At 37.1% G+C, this 27,622-nt stretch overlaps 1 protein-coding gene across 1 annotated transcript in view; it reads left to right on the top strand.

Annotated features, from left to right (window-relative positions):
* Positions 1–27,622, top strand: part of LOC128647111 (Fc receptor-like protein 5) — a 51,439-nt gene that overhangs the window by 13,901 nt on the left and 9,916 nt on the right. The gene's annotated exons all lie outside the window — the stretch shown is intronic.

Genomic DNA, 27,622 nt, shown 5'->3' with positions numbered 1-27,622 from the left:
ACAGCACATCAGTCAGATGATGAAGGAAGTGTCACAAGTCACACAGGCACAATTATTGGCAAAAGAACCTAGACGGACCAGTGATGACAAAATTATACTGGCTACTACATTTTCTCCTAGTACCAGAAATGCTGGACTTTCTCTAAGGACACACTGGCCTATCGTCTCCACTGACCCAAAACTACAGTTTAGTAAACATCTCACACCCATGGTTGGCTACAGCAGGGGCACAAATTTGCGAGACCTATTGGTCAGGACTGACTCGAAGGCAAGCTATAAACCCAGGATACATACAAACATCAGAGGATCCTATCGATGCCTAGGATGCACCACCTGTAATGGACTTATAAGTACCAAAACATTTCACCACCCCCACACCAACAGGCAGTTTTGTATACGGCATTCGATCACCTGCACGACCACGTTTGTTATTTACTTATTGGTGTGCCCATGTTCTCGTTGCTATGTTGGTAAGACGACAGGTACCCTGAGGGAAAGGATGGCCAATCATCGCCATGCCATAAGGTCGGCTCACAAGTCCGGAGATTCTGACCAACCAGTAGCGAGACACTGTGCAGAACACAAACATTCGGTGGCATCAATAAGATACACACTTATTGATCATGTACCCCCACTGGATAGGGGAGGAGACAGAGGTAAAATATTCCTACAAAGAGAGGCCCAGTGGATGTACCGACTAGGTACCATCTACCCAGGTGGGCTTAACACTACCCCTGACTTTAAGGCTTTGATGTAATGTGGCTATAAAGTGTGACACAATCTCAGGGTACGGCACCTAGACTATCATGACTCTGTGGGCCATATGGTTTGCGTGCCTCGCCATAGGGGATCTCCTAACCATGTTGGCATACAGCACCAGGTTTAGGAGTCTTTGGTATTTCTAATACCTGTGTGGAAGTCAGATAGTGGTTCCTTGGAGTTACCAGGTTCTTAACACACACAGCCTATATGTCATTACATATTTCCTAAGTTGGTTATTAGGTCGTAAAGCATGTCAGGAAGGAGAAGAAAGCACCAGATGAAGATCATTAAAGAATATTACAACAAAAATAATGATTGGATCGTTGAATAACCAGGGAATCACAGTGCATATAAGGCATTCGAACTACAGGCTATTTCAATCTATGAGATAAGGTTGTAACCATAGACACGGAAGAATGCATAGAATTAAACAAAGAGCGAGCCATTTTGCAGAGATTCAGAAGCAAACAACTTGGCGCTCCTTGTAATATATACATGCGAATCTTGGACTTTTGGAGCTAGATCAATCCCGTTTGGGATATTGTTGCAGTGAACTGAAAGACCGTTATATCAATTGTTTTTATATGTTTTTTTTCAATCTTCTTTAGTAATAAGTTCAAATACAATTTGAGTGATTGGTATTCAGAGTGATGATGAAGTGGGAGTACCGTTAGTCTCAATATGGAAGTAGAGTATGCTCTTAACATATGACCCCCTTACACTTTAAGGGATGTTTATGTTGTACAAATCCCCCCTAAAAAATACAACAAAATGTAAATAAGATATTTGCTCAATGGTGCGAATAGCATGCACGTGAATAGCCCATGACAATGGGGAGATCTCTTACATACGACTTTTTGAGCATAATAGTTATTTACGCATTAAGGGTAGTACATCATAGCTATGCATCTCTACATGAGACCCCTCAGTAAATACTGGGAACATGAAAGTAAGAAGTAGACTAGTCTGGTGTCCGCTATATATCTTAACACAGTAAGGCGTATATATTGCAGCACATTATCTTGCGTTATTCACAAGTAGACCCTTAGATCTATTTACTTTCCAACATACACAATTTAGCAGGATATATTACCTGCATCAACATACTCTGTGATACACTTTCGAAGATTGTTACTGTTAGTCTTTTTCCCTGTTTCAGACAGGGATACATTGTACTGTTTGCTAGGTTGCCATGACGATGGGCGGCCGTCACGCTTATTATTCACTGTATATGCACATTTGTTTTGCACTTTATCATTTAGTTTTCAAAAACTATCCACACATTACAGGGAGTGCAGAATTATTAGGCAAATGAGTATTTTGACCACATCATCCTCTTTATGCATGTTGTCTTACTCCAAGCTGTATAGGCTCAAAAGCCTACTACCAATTAAGCATATTAGGTGATGTGCATCTCTGTAATGAGAAGGGGTGTGGTCTAATGACATCAACACCCTATATCAGGTGTGCATAATTATTAGGCAACTTCCTTTCCTTTGGCAAAATGGGTCAAAAGAAGGACTTGACAGGCTCAGAAAAGTCAAAAATAGTGAGATATCATGCAGAGGGATGCAGCACTCTTAAAATTGCAAAGCTTCTGAAGCGTGATCATCGAACAATCAAGCGTTTCATTCAAAATAGTCAACAGGGTCGCAAGAAGCGTGTGGAAAAACCAAGGCGCAAAATAACTGCCCATGAACTGAGAAAAGTCAAGCGTGCAGCTGCCAAGATGCCACTTGCCACCAGTTTGGCCATATTTCAGAGTTGCAACATCACTGGAGTGCCCAAAAGCACAAGGTGTGCAATACTCAGAGACATGGCCAAGGTAAGAAAGGCTGAAAGATGACCACCACTGAACAAGACACACAAGCTGAAACGTTAAGACTGGGCCAAGAAATATCTCAAGACTGATTTTTCTAAGGTTTTATGGACTGATGAAATGAGAGTGAGTCTTGATGGGCCAGATGGATGGGCCTGTGACTGGATTGGTAAAGGGCAGAGAGCTCCAGTCCGACTCAGACGCCAGCAAGGTGGAGGTGGAGTACTGGTTTGGGCTGGTATCATCAAAGATGAGCTTGTGGGGCCTTTTCGGGTTGAGGATTTAGTCAAGCTCAACTCCCAGTTCTACTGCCAGTTTCTGGAAGAAACCTTCTTCAAGCAGTGGTACAGGAAGAAGTCTGCATCCTTCAAGAAAAACATGATTTTCATGCAGGACAATGCTCCATCACACGCGTCCAAGTACTCCACAGCGTGGCTGGCAAGAAAGGGTATAAAAGAAGAAAATCTAATGACATGGCCTCCTTGTTCACCTGATCTGAACCCCATTGAGAACCTGTGGTCCATCATCAAATGTGAGATTTATAAGGAGGGAAAACAGTACACCTCTCTGAACAGTGTCTGGGAGGCTGTGGTTGCTGCTGCACGCAATGTTGATGGTGAACAGATCAAAACACTGACAGAATCCATGGATGGCAGGCTTTTGAGTGTCCTTGCAAAGAAAGGTGGCTATATTGGTCACTGATTTGTTTTTGTTTTGTTTTTGAATGTCAGAAATGTATATTTGTGAATGTTGAGATGTTATATTGGTTTCACTGGTAAAAATAAATAATTGAAATGGGTATATATTTGTTTTTTGTTAAGTTGCCTAATAATTATGCACAGTAATAGTCACCTGCACACACAGATATCCCCCTAAAATAGCTATAACTAAAAACAAACTAAAAACTACTTCCAAAACTATTCAGCTTTGATATTAATGAGTTTTTTGGGTTCATTGAGAACATGGTTGTTGTTCAATAATAAAATTAATCCTCAAAAATACAACTTGCCTAATAATTCTGCACTCCCTGTATATGTCACAATAATTTTTTGATTGTGGAATTAATAAAGATTAAGCCGAATAATTACGGCTTAAAATTTGACAACCGGAAGTAATCTGGCATACGACTTCCGGTACGTAGCACACTTGGAACGCAGTATGCGGTCCAACACCGATAATTTGGCGCCAGTGAATGCAATGGTTTGAAGTGGTTTGGAGTGAGTATGTCACTATTTAAAAGTTGGTTTGTTTGTATTTTAACTATGCTGATGAAGGAGGCAAGACCTCCGAAAACGTTACAGAAATAAAAGTTACTTATTTGTGAAAGTCCTGAGAGTGCATTTTTTCCTGGCTAAATATTTTTTACAAAATTGCACCCAGGCAGTTTTCCTTTGTGGGCGAGTTCTGGTGTTTTGGATATATATATATATATATATATATATATATATATATATATACAAGTAGAAAGGCAGAGAAAAATCTCTGACAAGCCCCACCAGCGCTTATATGCAGGGATGGGTGACAGTTACAGTCAGAAATATATACATAGATATTGCACCAAAAAGCAGCCCTACTCCAAAATGAAGAGAGAAACCTCACATCTATTTATACAAGTAAAAATTAAAACAAAGGTATGAGCTGGCGCTAAAGTGCAATTGCTGTAAATATTTTTTTTTAATTAATCAATATATATTGATAAATAGATCGATCTACATAAGAGTATTAATAGCAACAACAACAATATCAGAAATGCATAAACAATTCATAAATGCATCTAATATTCATAGAATGATCCTGAAAAGTTCATAAAAGAAATGCAAAAAAGTTCTTTTAAAATTCATGAAAAGTTCATATAAGTGATGTGCAATCAAAAAGTAAAGTGGAATCCACAAATAAACCACACCAGATGGTGACTCCTTCACGCCCCACTGGTTGTGCACTTACTTCAGCACCCTCAATCAATATGAGGTAAGGACAAGCATTTTATTGGTCCACCGATTCCCAGGGTATAAAAAGTGATGTCTCTGGATATGAAGTCCTCAGCGTGTCTTGCCCCTTAACGTGGAGAGTATCTTCATAAATCAGCTCCAGTCCAAAACACCATCTCAAAGGACTGTTATCGTATGTGTATATATCGCTACTTCAGAAGTGTTATGTAGTGAAAAGGTACAGCACATTGCATGATGGATGTGAGCAGATTATTTACAGGCAGCGTGTAACAACCAACCAGTCTGGAGTCACTCAAGGGGGCGTGTATATATATATATATATATATATATATATATATATATATATATATATATATATATATATAAATAAATATATAAAAAGAGAGAGAGAGAGAATGTATCTTCTAATTCATCTGAACAATTTTTCAGAAGCTGAATTTTATGCTTTTGTGTTTTTAAAAGCATTTTTGATGTGAATATTTTTTATTAAGGTTGTATCCACAAAAAAGACAGAAAAAAGAAACACAATACATCATTAATTACATATTCAAACGTTCAAACAATAAATATCTCCATGCTTACTTAAATATTATATGCATGCACAATATAAATCCATACAACATCGGGTTCCAAATTATACTAAAAGAATGTCCCCCACGCCCCAAACTAAATCCTTCCTGTATAGGGCAGTCCCCAAAAATAACCAAAACAAGGAAAAAAACCTGTTGACTTAACATATATACAGGACTTGTATCCCTTTTCTTCAACTTCATAGACATACAACAATACAATACATACAACCTCCAAAATAATTCCCCATAGTCTATATATAAAAAACATATTTTGGCAATACTAAGAGGCTCATTACCACACAACAAAACTAATAAAAACACAACAGAACACAACAAAACAAAACAGCAACAAAAAAGAGAAAAACATTCGATATACACTCTCCTCCCTTTCCCCCATTTCTTATCCCTCAGTCACCCCAGAACTCTGGAAAATTACCGGATAATAGAGCTATACTGAAGTAATCAGATTTCCTGAAGGGATATATTATCTGCCTTTTAACCCTATCTGGGAATGTCAGTAGTACTTTAAACCATTTCTGGGAAAAAAGAGTCACTCTCTTCTCCTGTGTTATATTTATGGTGAACTGTTCTATATTCATCTGTATCAATATTTTATTACATTCTTCCATCCTTGGGCTATGCTTAGATTTCCAAGTTTTCAATATAACATTACGCCCAATCATAATAGCCGTGTTGATTAATGCTGTGTTCTCTATATCTTTTACATTTGGATGTAAGAAAAATATGTGTTGTGCCTCTAATTTACATTTTTTATCTGTGAATCTATTGACCCAATAATTAATTCTGTTCCAGAATTTTTGAATTTTGGGACATGGCCAGAAACAATGACTAATATCAGCATTTGTAAAGTTGCATCTAGAGCAGCCCGACTTATCTCGATTGGACCACCTTGCAATAGCTGCTGGTGTCATATATGCCTTATATAGAGTTCTCACATGGGATTCCTTCCAACTGATTAAGTCAGTAGCTTTGTGTACTCTTTTAATACTCTGTGTAATCTTTACTACTGAGGTCTCTCTAAACTCTTTACGCCAGACGCTATTTATTTTTTCTAAATTGTCCTGTTCAGTTTTCTGCATCATTAAATTGTACCAGATCGATATTGAACTCAGCCCAGCTTGATATATTTTTAAGCTAGAATCTATTACTCCCAATGTCCAGTTGTACCCATGTTTTTCTTTTAGGTTAAAGAAAAAGTGTCTAACCTGTAAGTACGCATAGAAATCTTCTGGAGATAGAGCAAATTCCTGTACTAATGCATTGAATGTTTTAATTGTCTGTAGTTCTATGTCTTTAAGTTGGGCTATATAAATCAGACCCTTCTGTTCCCATTTCTTGAAAATGCCTTCCTCAAGCCCGGGTGAAAAATCTGGATTCTCTCGAATAGTAAGATGCTGAGATACCCGGTTATTAATATCCAACCCTTTACTATACTTGATCCAAGAAACAACTACATTATAGACTGTTTTCAATTTGACAATTTCTTTAGGTATATTCTTAAGATTAAGGTGTAATAAACCTTTCAATGAAAGTGGGTATGTGTACGTATATCTCAGCGCCAACTATACCTTGTGTGCCCGGATGATGGTGGTACCTAGCTGCCACCTAGATATAATCAAATGAGAATAGTGTATCCAGGCGCCAACAAATGGAGGCTAAGGTTAAGGTTTATCAATATTTATTCAAGATAATTCTTCTCTTATATACAGTTTAGTTAGTTAAAAACTTGTTAAGACAATTTAAAACAATAATATGGTGATTAAAATCTATCAGAGACGCATGGATCCACGCTAAAAAATTAATTTAAAAAATTAAATTAAAAAACAATACTCTATAATCTTAAACTTTAAGCAGGGTATAAATTTCTAACAGTGTGTGTTATTTAAACAATTAGGTGTGATGGTGTGTGTGAGCATCTGCTCTACACTGTAATTGTGATACGAAATCAATTAGTGAACATTTTGTCTTAAAAGACAATAAAATAACAAAAAATCAATAACAAAAAATCAATCCTGTGAAAAAAACAATCAGCGAACAGTTCTGTGAGCAAAAAATAGTCCTGTGAACAAATAATAGTAGTAGTATATGGGCAGTCCTGAGCAAAAGAATAATAATAATCCTGTGCAGTTATAAAAATAAAAATGGAAATCAGTTCAGTGGAAACAAAAAACTCGCTCCTGTGCGAGAGAAAAAAACACTTCTGTGTGGCAAATATCCAAAAAAACGTGATGTGTGTATCAAAAGAAAAATGTTGGAAAAACAATGCAAGGAATGAAATGATAAAAAACAGTGCTCTGTGGAGACTGGGCTCCAAGTTCAAAGTAAAAACAATTTGCTAGAAGTAACAAACAAATATGCCGATCGATAAAAACCTGTGGGGAAAAAAATAGATACAATGTGTAGATAATTTTTCAATCGTACCCTCCTAGTGGAATATAGCTTACCAGGTCTACGCGTTTCGGCCTTGTCTAGGCCTTTATCAAGACTCTTGATAAAGGCCTAGACAAGGCCGAAACGCGTAGACCTGGTAAGCTATATTCCACTAGGAGGGTACGATTGAAAAATTATCTACACATTGTATCTATTTTTTTCCCCACAGGTTTTTATCGATCGGCATATTTGTTTGTTACTTCTAGCAAATTGTTTTTACTTTGAACTTGGAGCCCAGTCTCCACAGAGCACTGTTTTTTATCATTTCATTCCTTGCATTGTTTTTCCAACATTTTTCTTTTGATACACACATCACGTTTTTTTGGATATTTGCCACACAGAAGTGTTTTTTTCTCTCGCACAGGAGCGAGTTTTTTGTTTCCACTGAACTGATTTCCATTTTTATTTTTATAACTGCACAGGATTATTATTATTCTTTTGCTCAGGACTGCCCATATACTACTACTATTATTTGTTCACAGGACTATTTTTTGCTCACAGAACTGTTCGCTGATTGTTTTTTTCACAGGATTGATTTTTTGTTATTGATTTTTTGTTATTTTATTGTCTTTTAAGACAAAATGTTCACTAATTGATTTCGTATCACAATTACAGTGTAGAGCAGATGCTCACACACACCATCACACCTAATTGTTTAAATAACACACACTGTTAGAAATTTATACCCTGCTTAAAGTTTAAGATTATAGAGTATTGTTTTTTAATTTAATTTTTTAAATTAATTTTTTAGCGTGGATCCATGCGTCTCTGATAGATTTTAATCACCATATTATTGTTTTAAATTGTCTTAACAAGTTTTTAACTAACTAAACTGTATATAAGAGAAGAATTATCTTGAATAAATATTGATAAACCTTAACCTTAGCCTCCATTTGTTGGCGCCTGGATACACTATTCTCAATGAAAGTGGGTATATCAGATTATGTTCTAGCTGTGAGTAAGAGACAATGGGGCCTATTTATCAAAGGTCTTGTGGACCTGATCCGACGGTGCGGATCAGGTCCGCAAGACCTCGCTGAATGCAGAGAGCAATACGCTCTCCGCATTTAACATTGCACCAGCAGCTCACAAGAGCTGCTGGTGCAACGCCGCCCCCTGCTGACTCGTGGCCAACCGCCAGCAGGGAGGTGTCAATCAACCCGATCGTACTCGATTGTGTTGATTTCCGGCGATTCCTGTTCGCCTCATCAGAGCAGGTGGACAGGGTTATGGAGCAGCGGTCTTTAGACTGCTGCTTCATAACTGCTGTTTCTGATGAGTCTGAAGACTCACCAGAAACACGGGACCACAAGCTCTGTTTGGAGCTTGATAAATGGGCCAATAAGTCTTTCTCTAACAGCCAGTCACATGCAATCTTAACCATGAATACTCTATTATAAAGTTTAATGTTTGGAAACCCAAGTCCTCCATATTTTTTTTTTCTGCATTAGTCTCTTCAGCGCTATATGTGCTTTCCATCCTTTCCAGAGAAATTGTAAACAATTTGAATGAAATTTTTTAAGATCTTTCTTTTTTATAAATAACGGTAGACTTTGACAAAGAAATAATATTTTGGGGAGGAGAATCATCTTGATCAGATGGATTTTAGACACCGAGAGGCAGAACCTCCCATTTCTGTAAATCTCTTGCTAGAGATGCCCATACTTTTTTTTATAATTTGTCATACCAATTAGCTGGGTTCTTAATTAAGATAATACCTAGGTATTTAATCTGCTCTTCTACCTAATTATGTAGCCAAAGAATTTCAGATTTGGTGAAGTTAATCCTATAGCCAGAGAACATATTATAATGCTGCATAATATCTATTAAAATAGGAATGTTTTTCTGGGAGTTTCCTATAAACACTAATAAATCATCCACATAAAGTGATAATACCACTTTCCTTCCTCCCAAAAAATACCTTCTAGATATTTTCTTAAAGTTATCGCTAACGAATCTGTTGCAAGATTAAAGAGTAAGGGAGATAAAGGAAAGCCCTGCCTTGTACCTTTAGAAATATTTATCTTAGGAGAATATTGTCTATTGATTGAGAGTATTGATGTTGGATTAGTATATATCATTTGAACAAACTCTTTAAAATGCCCTGTTAGCCAAATGTATCTATAGAAGTGAATAGGTGGTCCCATATAATAGAATCGAAGGTCTTTTCAGCATCAATTGTAATTATTGCTGCTTCTTTATTATCTCTTAAGATCTTAACCCAGATCTGCTCAATAACTGTAAATACTCTTTGCATATTTTTTGTAGGATTTCTACCTGACATAAATCCAGCTTGGTCTGTATGTATGAGAGGATCCAAGATGGATTTAAGTCTGTTGGCCACTATTGCTGTTAATAATTTATAGTCATTATTTAGTAGAGAGATAGGTCTATAAACGTCCAAACATTCTGGGTCTTTATCTTTTTTAAGTATCAGTGTTATTATAGATGAAGAAAAATACGGGGAAGACATTTTATTTTGTATATAATACTCATTAAAGAGACCTTGTAAGACTGATGAAATAGAGTCTTGCAATATTTTATAAAATTCTGCAGGCAACTGGTTGTTTAATGCCATGCGTTGAATCCCTTCAATAATTTCTTCCTGCATAATTGGAGCATTTAAAAAAATATGCACTCGGGGGGCGTGTCCTGAACAAGGCCATGATCGGAAGCATAATGGAATAGCTCCTCAAGTTATTATAGCATTCAGTGGTATATCCTCTTAATAACCAGCTATCTTGCCATATAACATAGGACATACACAGAGGAGAAGTCCCGGAACTGGAAGACACCTTCATTTTTAAGATTGCATATGGCAAACTCTAAATATGTTAGTTATGGAAGAAGGCCTCAACTTTACGACATGCACATAGAACCCCCTCGGTTGCCTGTGTAACCAAGGTAGGCAGTATTAATCTGCCAATATTCTCAGCATTCAACTTTTACTTACTAATACCAGCATTTAAATATCTGTAAGGTAGCCTAAACGATCTTTATATAATCGTCATGATGACTACTCTAAATAACTTAAAAGACGAGCTTGTGAGACGGGTTGACTCCCACATGGCCCTTCTGACATCAGAGCTCAGATACGCTACTCGGGCAGATAATACAGAGAATCCCTCACTGATACGCAGGATTAGCGGGGAAACACATGCCAAGGTGGAGACGGCGAGAGGAGATCATACCTTAATATCGGAGGTAAGGAATTCCCCGCTACAACAGATGCAGAACACATGCACTCCTGGACAGGACAATGGCGCTAATCCAGTATCCCTGCGAGTCATGGTAGCGGTCGCTCCTGTAATTTCTAACCCCAGTGGACAGCAAGCTTACCTACGCAAGTTGAACCCGCTTGCTCTGCTTCTATTTGAACTCTCAGCACGGTCCAATTGCAAGATGCTGCATAACGGCCACACTCCTGCACTAGTGAAGTGTGAGAGCAGCAATGGACAGGGGTTGCAAATTTTGTTGTCTGCTGCGGTTTTACCATGCCCCAGTGAGCTATACTAACAGTACTGAAACAATTAAGTATGTTAACCCAATGTTTTCATATGTATGTAGATAGGTTCATAGTATGGTTCTACTTAGACATAGTTTACACATATTATGTTATACCAGGTAATAGGGGAGATGTCACTATATTTTGGGACAAGGTATGAAAAATAAATTTGCTTATGTTTTTTATGGTAAAGTGTTGTGCTGAACTTGGTGAAGACACTTTTAATACTAAGCTCTGTATGTAACCTCCTGACAATTTTTAGCCCAAACATTGTAAGCTCTTAGGAAGTTGAGTACTGTATTATGGCTGCCTTTTTTTACTAATTGAAAACTGTCACTGGGATTTGAGTGAGCTATAGGAATGAATGATAGACTATAGATTGCATTAGCTAATCAGAGGACTTATCCTTAAAATATAGTGTACTCAGAAAGCAAGCGGAGACTATGGAGTATGCTTCGCTTATTATGGGCTACTCTGTCTGCGGCCGGGGCAGAGAGTCTAAATGCCATAGTTTAGAATCCCTTGGCTTAGAGTCCTTGAGGCTTATTAAAAAGTGATCTACTATATATACATTTCTATGCTTGAGTACTTAGGGCCAAAACACATACCCTCCTTTAAGATTGGACAGTCCATCTTTCCTTTATAATCTAAAAATCTTGTAAATTCATGAAGGATAGGGATGGAGGATCTATATAAGTTGTACATGTGCCTGTCCAGGTTTTTGTATGTGAGAAAGAAGTGGGGATTTCAATAATGTTGACCCTTATGGGAACATATATTAGTCAGGGAGAGCAGCAGGCTTGCTCTGGTAGATTCTTATAGTCGAGTCCTGGGCAATATGGACACAGTGATGAAACTAAGACAGATAATTTTTAATACCTACCGTATTAGTTCTACCTTCCACTTTAATCCCCAAAAGTCCCCTAACTTATTTTAGAGACTTTCTGAGATGGGTATATAAGGGTACCTTGCTTATATTGGTGTTTTACTATTATCATTTGCTGGTTCATGTATCATTGTTCTTGCTCTCACTCTAGAATGTTATGATCACATCTTTGTAATCTATCGTTTATATGTATTTTCATCAACCTCATACTATATTTCTACATCAACAATATTGTTAGGTTCAAATTTATTTCTTTGACAAGTGAGAATAGTGACTAGATACTAGAGAATTGTACCCCCCATAATATTGGCTTGTGTTCTAAATTATATAGATTAAAGTATCATTCTATTAGACAGAACTCCATAATAGAGAGGTACTATAGTAAAAATAAATAAAGGTAAAAATCTTAAGGTATCAATGTAAAATCTGAATTATAAATAGATATGATGTACTAGAATTATGGTATGTTATATCTGACCTAAGATGTGGTTTTCCGAGATGGTTTGTGCATATTAGGACCTGTTTATATAAGTGTAACAATTTTATATTCTTTAGTCATGTTTCTTTGATGTGCTATGTTACCCTCAAGACCACTTTTGCATGTTTCTTATTTGTCTTTAAACTATTATAAATATCTATTATTATGATATGTAGATGATACTCAGATATCAATGTTTTGATTGGTGTACTTCTCAATACCTTAATAGAAAACTTTGATTAAAAAAAATAAAAATAAAAAAAAAATCTGCACTCTCTTTCGATAACATGGGCAGTTGGGCACCCTATTTTTTCCCCAGAAAGTATCTTTTTCATTATCTTTCTCTCCAGTACAGGTATATACTTCCTGAAAAAAGGTATGAAATATTTTAATTATATCATCACTGGACACAAATCTACCTTTTTATTTTTAATAGCCACTATATAGTTTTTCTTTTAACGCACTTTGACTATATGGGCAAGCCATTAAAATTTGAAAAAGAAGCTTTATTTTTTATTTCCATTTGCTGCTCTTTTTGATGTAAATAGCTATCCCTTTCTTTCTTACGGCTAGATTTAGAGTTCTGCGGCCAAAGGGGTGCGTTAGCTACGCATGCTTTTTTTTCCCCGCACCTTTTAAATACCGCTGGTATTTAGAGTTCACAGAAGAGCTGCGTTAGGCTACAAAAAAGGGAGCATAGAGCATATTTACCGCCACTTCAACTCTCGATACCAGCGGTGCTTACGGACGCGGCCAGCTTCAAAAATGTGCTCGTGCACGATATCCCCATAGAAAACAATGGGGCTGTTTGAGCTGAAAAAAACACCTGCAAAAAAGCAGCGTTCGGCTTCTAACGCAGCCCCATTTTTTCCTATGGGGAAACACTTCCTAAGTCTGCACCTAACACCCTAACATGTACCCCAAGTCTAAACACCCCTAACCTTACACTTATTAACCCCTAATCTGCCGCCCCCGCTATCGCTGACCCCTGCATATTATTATTAACCCCTAATCTGCCGCTCCGTACACCGCCGCAACCTACATTATCCCTATGTACCCCTAATCTGCTGCCCCTAACACCGCCGACCCCTATATTATATTTATTAACCCCTAATCTGCCGCCCCCGCTATCGCTGACCCCTGCGGTGTGGTCCGGTCGGCAGATTAGGGGTTAATAATTGTAGGTAGGTGGAGGCAACGTTGGGGGCGGCAGATTAGGGGTTAATAAATATAATATAGGGGTCGGCTGTGTTAGGGGCAGCAGATTAGGGGTACATAGGTATAATGTAGGTTGCGGCGGTGTACGGAGCGGCAGATTAGGGGTTAAAAAAATATGCAGGTGTCAGCGATAGCGGGGGCGGCAGATTAGGGGTTAATAAATATTATGTAGGTGTCGGCGGTATTAGGGGCAGCAGATTAGGGGTACATAGGGATAACGTAGGTGGCGGCGGTGTACGGAGCGGCAGATTAGGGGTTAAAAAATTTTAATAGAGTGGCGGCGATGTGGGGGGACCTCGGTTTAGGGGTACATAGGTAGTTTATGGGTGTTAGTGTACTTTAGAGCACAGTAGTTAAGAGCTTTATAAACCGGAGTTAGCCCAGAAAGCTCTTAACTACTGACTTTTTCTGAGGCTGGAGTTTTGTCGTTAGATTTCTAACGCTCACTTCAGCCATGACTCTAAATACCGGCGTTAGAAAGATCCCATTGAAAAGATAGGATACGCAATTGAAGTAAGGGGATCTGCGGTATGGAAAAGTTGCGGCTGCAAAGTGAGCGTTAGACCCTTTCCTGACTGACTCTAAATACCAGCGGTAGCCCAAAACCAGCGTTAGGAGCCTCTAACGCTGGTTTTGACGGCTAACGCCAAACTCTAAATCTAGCCGTTAGTTTCTTGATATTTTTGCCAAGATCTTGAATGAGTTCTCAATATATTTCCAATAGGCATTTCTTACAGAGTTTGTGAGTTGTAATTCTCTAGTCTTAGAGACCTTTTTCCACTTAGACATTAAGAGGGATATTTATCAAGCCATCAACCGCAAATACGCCGGAATTACGCAGCGTAATTGTGGTGAGCTTGATTCGACCCATTTATCAAAGCCTACAGACCGGCAAAAGTTGAAATTTGTGACGTAACATACGATCCGCCAGTTTCAATCTGACACAGATCGATGCTTACTTCATTACAGATGTTCCGAATACAAATTTGGCACTATATTTGCAAGTTATCAAACTTCTAACAGGTACGCTCGCCACTATTCCGGCCTAGGGTACCTGGTATTCAATCCGTCACCCTGGAGGCTGCGGATGCAATAGGAATCAATGGGAGTCTGAAAGCAGTGAAAGCTTATGTTTGATGCTGCCAAATATCCCATTGATTTCTATGGTAGAAAACAAATTACATTTACACCTAACACCCTAACATAAGCCCTGAGTTTAAACACCCCTAATCTGCCGCCCTAGCATCGCTGCCACCTACATAATGTTATTAACCCCTATTCCGCCACTCCCAGACCCCACCGCAACTAAATAAATGTATTAACCCCCATCCCACCACTCCCGGAGCCCACGACAACTAAATAAAAGTATTAACCCCTATCCCTCCTCTCCTGGAGACCACCGCAATTCTTATAAAGTTATTAACCCCTATCCCGCCACTCCCGGACCCCGCCGCAACTGAATAAATGTATTAACGCCTATCCCGCCACTCCCGAAGCCCACCGCAACTAAATAAAAGTATTAACCCTTATCCCTCCGCTCCCGGAGCCCACCGCAACTCTAATAAAGTTATTAACCCCTATCCCGCCGCTCCTGGACCCCTCTGCATCTAAATAATTGTATTAACCCCTAAACCCCTGGCCTCCCACATCACTACCACTTACTAAACCTATTAACCCCTAAACCGCCAGCCCCCCACATCGCCATAAACTAAATTAAGCTATTAACCCCTAAACCTAACAACCCGCTAACTTTACATTAAATATTAACTCATCCCTATCTTATAATAAATTTAAACTTACCTTATTAAAATAAACTATATAAAACTACTAATTAACCTACCCTAACTATTATACTACAATTACATTAAACTATATTAAACTATTAATTAACCTACCCTAACTATTATCCTACAATTACATTAAACTAACAATTAAATTAACTATATTACATATTTAAAAACCTAACCCTACTCAAGTTATTTAAATCTACTATAAAGAATTAATAAGTTACAAAAAAATAACAACTAAGTTACACAAAATAAAAAACACTAAGTTACACAAAATAAAAAATAAATGATCAAATATTTAAACTAATTACACCTAATCTAATAGCCCTATCAAAATAAAAAAGCCCCACAAAAAAAAAACCTAGCCTACAATAAACTACCAATGGCGCTTAAAAGGGCCTTTGTGGGGCATTGCCCCAAAGAAATCAGCTCTATTACCTGTAAAATAAAATACAAACACCCCCCCAACAGTAAAACCCACCACCCACACGACCAAACCCCCCAAATAAAAACCTATCTAAAAAACCTAAGCTCCCCATTGCCCTGGAAAGGGTAATTGTATGGGCATTGCCCTTAAAAGGGCATTTTTCAGCCCAAAGTCCCTAACCTAAAAATAAAACCCACCCAATAAACCCTTAAAAAAAAAACTAACACTAACCCCCGAAGATCCACTTACAGTTTTTGAAGACCGGACATCCATCCTCATCCAAGCGGCAGAAGTCCTCAGCGAAGCCAGCAGAAGTCTTCATCCAAGCGGGCAGAAGTCTTCCTCCAAGGGGGCAGAAGTCTTCATCCAGACGGCGTCTTCTATCTTCATCCATCTGGCACAGAGTGGCTCCATCTTCAAGACATCTGGCGCGGAGCATCCTCTTCTTCCGACGACTGTTGCAGAATGAAGTTTCCCTTTAAATGATGTTATCCAAGATGCCGTCCCTTACATTCCGATTGGCTGATAGAATTCTAGAATGAGGATGGATGTCCGGTCTTCGAAAACTGTAAGTGGATCTTTGGGGGTTAGTGTTAGGTTTTTTAAGGGTTTATTGGGGGGGGGGGTGTTATTTTTTGGTTAGGGACTTTGGGCTGAAAAAGAGCTAAATGCCCTTTAAAGGGCAATGCCCAAACAAATGCCATTTTCAGGGCGATGGGGAGCTTAGGTTTTTTAGATAGGTTTTTATTTGGGGGGTTTGGTTTTATGGGTGGTGGGTTTTACTGTTGCGGGGGTGTTTGTATTTTATTTTACAGGTTAAAGAGCTGATTTCTTTGGGGCAATGCCCCGCAAAAGGCCCTTTTAAGGGCCATTGGTAGTTTATTGTAGGCTAGGGTTTTTTTTATTTTGAGGGGCTTATTTATTTTGATAGGGATATTAGATTAGGTGTAATTAGTTTAAATATTTGATAATTCATTTTTTATTTTGTGTAACTTAGTGTTTTTTATTTTGTATAACTTACTTGTTATTTTTTTGTAACTTAGTAATTCTTTATAGTAGATTTAAATAACTTGAGTAGGATTAGGTTTTTAAATATGTAATATAGTTAATTTAATTGTTAGTTTAATGTAATTTTAGTATAATAGTTAGGGAAGGTTAATTATTAGTTTAATATAGTTTAATGTAATTGTAGTATAATAGTTAAGGTAGGTTAATTAGTAGTTAAATATAGTTTATTTTAATTCTAAAGGTAAGTTTACATTTATTATAAGATAGGGATGAGTTAATATTTAATGTAAAGTTAGCGGGTTGTTAGGTTTAGGGGTTAATAGCTTAATTTAGTTTATGGCAATGTGAGGGGCTGGCGTTTTAGGGGTTAATAGGTTTAGTAAGTGGTAGTGATGTGGGAGGCCAGTGGTTTAGGGGTTAATACATTTATTTAGTTTTGTAGGTGTCTGGGAGCGGGAGGATAGGGGTTAATAACTTTATTAGAGTTGTGGTGGGCTCCACGAGCAGCGGGATAGGGGTTAATAACTTAAAATAAAGTTGGGAAAAAGCCGAATAGCAGCAAGATCTATGACTGTCAGTAAACAACAGCCCGATGCTCATCGCCCCGCACGTGGTGAGCGGCTTTTTGACAGCTTTTTTTTATAAATAAGGAGAGCGTATTCAGGTCCACGGCAACGATGTTAGGCGAGCGTAATGGTCCTGGCGAATGCAGCACAGTTGACGGCTTGATAGATAGGACTCTAAGGCCTTAATCTCACCCCTTAAAAATGCCTTAGCAGATTCCCAATTTTTTTTAATTTTCTTTAGATATGCCTTATTATTATTATTATTATTAAAGAATTCTCTCCATAACCTTCTCAGCTCATGTTGAAATTGAATATTATCTACCATATATTTAGGGGAAAAAAATTATTATTCCCTTTTACTCATGTTTCTATTATTAATCTGAAGTGAGATACATGCATGATCTGTTAAATAAATATCATGTATCTTAGTTCCTATATCTAGCTTCAACATATTTTCATTGATTAAAAAAAAATCTAACGGGAGAGTGTTCTATTGGACTTTGATTCGCATGTGAAGGCTTTAGCATAGGGATTATAAATGCGCCAGATATCCTTAAGTTTAAGACTTTTACAGAATGTGCCTAAAAATTTGATAACATTTGAGAGACATCACGTTCATTCTGTCCAATTTGGCATGCATTGTCATGTTAAAGTCTCCAGCTATTATTAAATTGTTTTTGACATATGGTAACAGTTTTAAATATAATGTTTCCCAGAATCCTGTATCTGTTTCGTTAGGGCCATATAAATTGCATAGAACATACTGTATACTGGCTACTTCAAAATGTATAAACATGTATCGTCCCCCAGCATCTAACTCTCAAGAAATGATCTTGTAATCTAAAGCTTTATTAAATAGCCATGCTACCCTTTTTTCCTCCTATCACATATAGTGGAGACAACCTCCCCAATCCATCTAGATTTAAATTTTGCCATTTCTGCAGAAGACAGATGCGTTTCTTGGATAAACGCTATATCAGGATGTAAGCATTGCAAATGGCTTACCACCCTTTTTCTCTTGATCGGGGAGGTTATTTCCCCCACGTTCCATGATATAATATTTAAAACTTTTTTATCCATATTTATGCAGTCTCTCTAATCCAGCTAAGTAGAATCCCTTCTATTAAAGAAGGGAATACAACAAAATATGGGGAGGAGGGGAGGGGAGAGACAATAAACAAGGAAAAGAGAGGAACATAGAGAGGGAGAGGGAAGAAAAAAAGAAAAATAAAACAAACAAAAGTATACTTCAACAATATTACAATAAAAAAATATACCTCTGATAACATATAACCTTGCTTCTAGCATGTCTATCTTTCTATACCAACACTAAGACCTGCTTACATTCCTACTTATTTTGTTCTAGCTTATCTGCAAATTATTTTGCCTCCTGGTAGGAGTTAAAAATTAAAGTCTCTGAATTGTTAATTACTTTGAGTTTTGCTGGGTAAATATTTGTGGCCTGATAGCCCCTTTTTATTAATTGGGAACATATTGGTGAGATTTGTCTCCTTCTATTAGATGTCTCAATTGAGAAATCCCGAAAAAGAAGAATATTCTCTCCTCCAGTGTTAAAAGGTGTTATTTTTCTATAGTTTTGTAGAATATTTATTTTATCTTGGAAATTTAAGAATTTGATTAGGACCTTTCTTTTTCTGGTTTTATTTGTACCTTCCTCTCCAAGAGTACCTAGTCTATGAGCTCTTTCTACTAATATGGGGGTATTCTGTGTCTGCATCCCTAGCTCTTTAGGTAGTGTTACTGCGGCAAAGTGTAAAAGATCTTTGAACTCCGGGATCTCAGGCAGCCCTATAACCCTTAAATTGTTTCATTTCGCTCTGTCCTCCATTTCCTCTAATTTATTCTGCAGAAGATGAATTTTACGTTCATGCTCCTTGATACTATGATCCTGTATATTTGGGAGATCTTCCAGATCTGAGATTCTAGCTTCTGCTTCTGAAATTCTGACTAAAAGTTGCCTCACTTCTGTTGCAAGATCAAAACAAAGATCTTTCCTGAGATGGTCAAACTGAGGCAGTATTGACTCCATTATTTGCTTCACTAGAATCTGTGGAGCCTATCTATCAAGCTCCTTACGGAGCTTGAGGGCCCATGTTTCTGGCGAGTCTAAAGACCACTGCTCCTTAACCCTGTCCGCCTGCTCTGATCAGGCGGACAGGAATCGCCGGAATTCAACCCGATCGAGTACAATTGGGTTGATTGACACCTCCTACTGGCGGCAGATTGGCCACGAGTCTGCAGGGGGTGGCGTTGCACCAGCAGTTCGCAAGAGCTGCTGGCGCAATGCTGAATACGGAGAGCGTATTGCTCTCCGCATTCAGCAATGTCTGTCGGACCTGATCCGCACTGTTGCATGAATAGGCCTCTGTAAGTCAAATATAGGGGCCTATCTATCAAGCTCTGAATGGAGCTTGAGGGCCCGTGTTTCTGGCGAGCCTGCAGGCTCGCTAGAAACAGCAGTTATGAAGCAGCAGTCACAAAGACCGCTGCTCCATAACCCTGTCCGCCTGCTCTGATGAGGCGGACAGGAATGGCCAGAATATAACCCGATCGAGTACGATCGGGTTGATTGACACCCCCTGCTGGCGGCCAATTGGCTGCGAGTCTGCAGGGGGCAGTTTTGCACAAGCAGCTCACAAGAGCTGCTGGTGCAATGCTGAATACGGAGAGCATATTGTTCTCGGCATTCAGCGATGTCTGTCGTACCTGATCCGCACCGTTGGATCAGGTTCGACAGACATTTGTTAAATATGCCTCATAGTCTGAGAAGTAGCTATTTCTGTTATGTTATCTGATGAGATATCTATATTGGTTCTAGATTTCTTGTCTTTAGCTTTGGGGGCCATCCCTGGAGATTTGCCTATGTTACTATTTAAATATTTGTCCATTTGTGTAGATATTACATTTTAATGTGAATTCGTGTTTGAGATAAGAGTAAGATTCTCTTATTAGTTTTATTATGTGTATCAAGCTATCTAAACAATTGTGCTGTGCAACATACCAATCAAACATGTGCATAAACCTTTTTCCTTCATCTAAACTAGTTTCGGACTGTACATGTATGTCATAAGAGGGGAAACGAAAACCCCCAGAAAAGAGATAGTGTCATAGACCTTATGTTTCAAAAAATGTGTACCTCTATGTGTACCGCAAATACAATATATGAAGTAAAGCAAAAAAAAAATAAAAAAATAGAAAGATAAAGATATAAAAAGTACAAATCAAGGACCAGACAAAAAAATACAGAGATAAGGGTGAACACTTTCTTACAATATATCTAACTGCTCCCCATCGATTAGACTATACAATTCTGTTAAATCTCAGACAATCTGGCTAATAATATAACAGTATATAAAGCAGTTTCACTCTCCTATCATAGAACAGCAAAATGTACCAGAAGAGGGAACCTTTAATATTCAATACTATTAGTTTAATATGAACAACCTTCTTTGCTAACACAATCTATTTATGTAGACTTGACTTTTGTGTCTACTTAACTTTAGGATCATGTATCTCTGTGTCTTCCTAATGTTTAGAACTTGTTTTAGCTTATTGAGTTGATCAGCAAAAAATAACAGGGTTCTCAGTTATCCTAATATATACCTTATATCTAGGGATGGGCGAATGTTTTGCAACATTCGAAAAACGGCACGAATTTTAACACATTCGTTCGTTTTTCGAATGTTCGGTTTCAAATTTTACGATTACATTCGAAAATATTCTTTTCGAAAAATTCATATTTAGATTGTAATAGTATTTCTAATGCTTTTTCTTTAAATGTAATATTCGAATTATGCAATATTCGAATTCGAAAAATTCGAATTTAGATTGTAATAGTATTTCTAATGCTTTTTCTTGAAATGTAATATTCGAATTATGCAATATTCGAATTCGAAAAATTCGAATTTAGATTGTAATAGTATTTCTAATGCTTTTTCTTTAAATGTAATATCGAATTATGCAATACGTGTATTCGAATTCGAAAAATTTGAATTTAGATTGTAATAGTATTTCTAATGCTTTTTCTTTAAATGTAATATTCGAATTATGCAATACGTGTATTCGAATTCGAAAAATTCGAATTTAGATTGTAATAGTATTTCTAATGCTTTTTCTTTAAATGTAATATTCGAATTAGAAAAATTCGAATTTATATGTTTGTAATAGTATTTCTAATGCTTTCTTTAAATGTAATATTCGAATTATGCAATATTCTATATGGAAACATTCGAAATGATATATTTGTATCTATTATGTATCAATTTACTAAATTCCTGCCCTACCACATGAACTATTGAACTTCTGAATAGTATTTGTTAAATAGAATGTTAAATTCGAAATTTCGAATGTGGACATTCGATATAATTATAAACATTTGAATTCGAAAGTGACATTCGAAAACTGTAAATAACATTCGATTTTCGAATTTTTAAGAATATTCGTTCTTATCGACATTCGGATTTAGAATTCGAATTTCGGTAATAACATTCGTTCTACATTCGAAATTCGAAAATTTACACATTCGCCCATCCCTACTTATATCCTATGATCTTATTCTACCCTTTATATTATATATATATATATATATATATATATATATATATATGCCTAATACCACCCTACCTCATTTCCTTCCAATTATAGCATATAAGACAATATTTCGGAAAATATACACACTAAACCTTTGATTATATCCCCTGGTACTGTTCCAGAATCTACCTCAAATATAATACAGTGTTATACTCTACAAGTAATGTCCAGCTATATATCTTTCAGTTTAGCCAATCTTTTTTCGTTAGCTGAATTTAAAAAAAAATCTTTAACACTTAGTTATCACTATACCCCTGTAAGGGGAAAAGTTCTTTGCACCAATACCAAGGAACTATGTGTTGTAGTATATGTAACCAATCTTTTTTTTTTTTTTTTGCACCCAGTTGTTTTTATATCTCTGTATATAGAAGAGTCTTTACACTGATGCCAGGCCGCTATATGCCGTAGTATCTACAACCAGTCGCTTTGGTTTTACTGAAAAAAACTTTAGTACCCCATTGATACTTTGGCCCTGTATCGGAAAAGTTCCTTCCACTAGTACCATACAGTTGTATGATGTAGTTTATTCAACCAGTCTTTTGGTTTTGCTCTAAGAAACTTGTGCACCCATTTGTTACAGTAACCCTATACAGGGAGAGTTTCTTACACTAATATCATGCATCTGGCTATCATGGTAAATGTCATAATCTGATATTGACTATTATACTTAGCCAGCGGGGAGATTTCTTTGTTTACCCCTTGCAGCTATTTGGGTTATGGCATCCTTCACATCTAGCAAATTGCCGGCAAGAGAAAAATATATAGACACTTTTGCACTATTATAATAAGCCACTCACTTCATTTCATAGGGCTTCTCACAGCAGGATGCTATAGCTTTAGGAAACACAGTGTATAAAATACCACTTATCTTGTTATCAGTCAGCTTCCAGATCTGTAGCTCTCAAGGATCTCCTGAAGTATGCCACCTGTGACTCTTATTAGTACTAATACTCTTAGTATTGCGGACGTAAGACGTGGTACTCCCAATCTTAACCACACAATGTATCCCTCTGGACCAGGGTCCTTGCCGGAATGCCTAGTATCTTCTACTCTGGGAATCGAGTAGGCAAAGCACCTGGTATCCCTGGCTGACCTCACCTTTCGACTCAACCAGAGATCCTGGAAGTACACTCTTGGTAAGTAACTGCTTGCAGAACCGGCTCGCCTCTCTTGCGGTGTATGCTGAGTGTGTTAGAAAGAGTTGTCTAGCTTACGCCTATTCCAGTCCTCCTATCCTATTCAAGCTTCTGGAGGATACAGCCTTGCAATATGGCCTAATGTTGGCACTGTCGTGGTAAACCAGCTTAGGACTCCGATATCAGTCTCTGTGCGAAAAAGCTGTAATTTCCACCAAGGATCCAAACACAGCTTGAGGCGGGCAGCAAACAGCGCTATCCCTCTTTCATGCTCCTGCTCAGCACGCCATGCGTGACTCCACCCTCTGGAACCACCATGTTTTGCATTCGTTTTGCTGTGAATTTAACGTGTCTTCTATATCAGACAGTCACATAGGTAAAAAGTCTCAATCACGGAGCATTATGGTGCACATTATGTTGAATAAATACACCAAAAGTGTTTTTATGGGAGTGCCGACTATTGTTTTCCTCGATTCTATATCAGACACTCTGCTTTCTACTTCAGTAATTCTATTTGCAAATTGATTTATTTTATTAGATAACGAGATGAGATTTCTTTTTAAACCATCAAATTGTGGCATACATATATCAGAGACTTGTTTAACAAGGTTATTTGTATCTATATTGATATGGGATAAGGCTGAGCTTTTAATTAATCCTGCCTCAGCAATGTCAAAGAACAATATTTTGAGACTATTATGAAAATATTCACTTTAAACAGTCTGATCATAAAAATAGAGACTCAATGTATTCATATAGCAGTGTCTATTTCAATAGCAAAATCGTTTAGCTATTTTCTTCTGTTGGATAATTCACAGTCTAGCAATATTACAGCTGTGCATTTTCCTTTCCTCTTCCCTCTTTCACTATAAATCCCCACTGATAAGGCAAGACAAGATCCAAATTTCAAAAGGGTCTTGTATTTCACAAATATTATTCATGTGTAGTTTAAGTTACACACAAAGGGATACAATCTATTTTACTACTTATAAAAACTCTATCTTCCCCCATACAAAACACAAAAGGGGGACATGCAGCTAAATACAGTAGAGAGCAAAATATATACTGTATATATAAAGTCTCTGAGGAAACCTCATTTAAAATTAGGCTTAATAGCCCAGCACTAGATGTAAGCAGAGGAAAAGGAGCCAGGGTATTTATCTGTAATAGTATTGTTGATCTTCAAGTCTCAGAAGAGTGGAAAAATAAATCTCCTTGTAGACCGAGCCGTCTGCTGACTTCCAAGCAGTAAACTAAAATTTAGCTTTCTACTGGAGCACAATAGCTGTCTGAAACTTCTTCTCCTATCTTAAGGGAGAATGGACTAGAGTTGCGGTATATAGCCGCTCTATTTCCACTCAAGCCACAAATAGGGGTCCTAGGAGTGCTATCGGAGACTGGTGTAATAAAGACAATAGTCGATAAGCTGGAGTTGTAAATCCTCTGTGCCTTAGAGATTTCAATGGTATTATCACAACACTGGATCTCCTTAAGGATGATTCGCACCTTTCCAGCATTTGGTCTGCCATCTGGCTCAGGCCACACAGGTGCTTTCCAGGTCACGGCCCCAGCGATTGGGCCCTTTGTGGCTTTAAACAACCTCCGTGCTGAGACTCCAATCCTTGGTATAGATGTTGTTGTTCCTCTTGCAATTGCCCGTTGGGGATCAAAGATTCTCCCACTAATGAGCCCAGTTTGGATGCAGGTGGTTGATGGCGTAGATCTTAGGCCAGAGACGCCAGCTACGCACATCTTCTCATGCTCCACCCACCTTGGAAGCTGCATTACATCAATCCACTTTGCAAATTTAATATGATTTATTCTTTTGTAATTCGCATACAAATTTTACATTTTTGATAAAATCAGATTTTTCGTGAACAATTTTGTTATAATTTTTGATGCACCTTAACGAATTAATTGTTTCCTGAGTATTTTTGAGTGACTGTTTTAATTATTCATTTTGTATGATTTTGAGATCATTTCACCAGGGAAATAGAAGTACTGGTGAGCATTCTTCAATAATCTGGCCAGCCCATAGAGCTTAAGATCATCAGGCTCTTTATTTGAACATCTTGTTCATGTGTTTTCTTATGCTTATATTCAAGTGTTACCACTTTACTTGATGTCTCCAAAATCACTAATTTTTCCAGCTCTATTTTGTGCAACACTTAACTCACCACTTGTAATATGAAAGATAATAGTATACTCTACGTAGGCCATTTAAAGTATTAAAAAAATGTCGGCCACATTAAATATGTCTGGTAAACCATTTTATCATATATTTGTAATACCAGATTGTGAGCTATTCTTTAGCGCAAGATCACACTTTCGGTTAATATCCAGCCGTATAATGCTGCTGGTTTCCATACTATGGATAGAAAAACAGGGAAGAGTTGGTGGGACAGGTAACATAATTTATTAAACAGTTATATTATGCTTAAAGGGACACTCAAGTCAAAATAAACTTTCATGATTCAGATAGAGCATGCAGTTTTAAGACACTTTCAAATTTACTTCCATTTTAAAATTTTGCAGTATTTTTATATGCACACTATCTGAGGAACAAGATCCTACTGAGCATGTGCCCAGGATCACAGGGTATACATATACTAGTCTGAGATTGGCTGATGTCTGTCACATGATACAGGGGGCCGAAAAATGGGAGGAAAAAAACATCTACTGCTTATATGAAATTCAGAGTAGATGTTTATTGCCTTGTCTTTTTATTATGCACTTGTTAATTATGCAATTCTACTGCATGGAGTGGTCCTTTAAAACTAGCTATAAATAAGTAGCATTGGATCCTTCTAGCTTTAATCAATATTTAGCATTTAATCATTCTATGATTAAATCTATGTTTTATAGAGACCAGTTGTTCCTTTCATGTATCCAATTAATTGTAGTGGGATTTCTATAAGGAAAATGTCTCTTTGTAAATTATTAATTCATCTAATATACAACCCCAATTCTGAAAAAGTTTGGGCAGTATGGATAATGCAAAAAAAAAACAAGCAAAAAGAGTCATTTAAAAATTCAATTCACCCTGTACTATATTGAAAACACATTATTAACACGTTTTGATGTTTTACTTTGGGAATGTAATGTATTTTTGAAAATAGACACTCATTTCAAATCCAATACCTGCAACACACTCAATAAATGATGGGACAGTCAACTGTTTATCACTGTGTAACATCACCTTTTCTTTTAATAACACTTTTTTAAGCGTTGGGGCACTGAAGACACCAGTTGGTGAAGTTAAGCAAATGGAATTTTCCCCATTCATCCATTATGCATGTCTTAAGCTGTGTACCTGTACGGGGCCTTCGTTTCCAACTTTTTTGGAATTAGGTTGTACAAAACCATATATTTTCATATACTGACTTTATGCTGTCATTTAGGTTTTATGGCAAGCAGATTCAAGATAACCACCCCTTTTCAACCATGCCCTGATAAACAACATGCACAAAGAAAATTCCCAAAATATGTTTATTATAGATAATAAATGCCACAACAATAAAATGTAGTGGAAACAAGTCACTGTCCACAGTTTGTATTACTAAAATAAAGGGACTTTCCACACTATCAATAATTTATGTTTACACAAATCAAGTGCTGCCGTTAGTAGCATTTAAAATTCAGTGCTGAATGTATAAGGTCTTAATCACCAATTACTATAAAGTGTATAGAGAATTCCTATACAAAATGAACCTTAGCCAAACCATTGAATATATATATATATATATATATATATATATATATATATATATATATATATATATATATTTGCCACTGCCACTGTTCATATCAGCCCTGATGCAACCAATCAGTTCCTGAAACTCAATGATAAATAATGCTGACCTCATCTGCATTAGTGATTCACTTTATACAGAAAAATAATTAAAAATACCTGACTGCAAATAAGGAATGTCTCACCATAAACTACCGTTCTGTTAATGTGAAGGTGTCTGCCTATTCATTTTAATTCAACATTTTTCTTGAGCAGTATACTTGGCAGTTTGTAGAATGTTATTGCTTGTAAAAAGTAGGCATATCCAACTATACCGGTGTAATTCTAGGATCAAACATGCAAGCATACTCAATCACTAGTTCCAAAGGAATTCCTGGCATAGTTGGTGTTATCATAAATATATTCAAAGAAATCTACCAATATCTCTACTACAGAAGGATGAAGAAACTTTCTTTTCAAACATTTTCTCTCCACTCTCTCCTTCTTGCTTTCATATTTCTTACTATCTTCTTCTCTCTTTCTCTTTACTGTCTTCTTTCTCTCTCTCTCTCTCTCTCTCTCTCTCTCTCTCTCTCTCTCTCCACTATTAACTTTTGCTGTTTTTTTCTTTCTATTCTTTCTGTCCATCTCTATCTTCTTTTCTCTATACATCTATTACTATTATTTGTCTTATCTCTCTTCATTCTCCTTCTTTCC

The sequence above is a fragment of the Bombina bombina genome, chromosome 2, assembly GCF_027579735.1.
Source record: "Bombina bombina isolate aBomBom1 chromosome 2, aBomBom1.pri, whole genome shotgun sequence".
Classification (NCBI taxonomy): Eukaryota; Metazoa; Chordata; class Amphibia; order Anura; family Bombinatoridae; genus Bombina; species Bombina bombina.
This window is presented reverse-complemented; position numbering and strand designations above follow the sequence as displayed.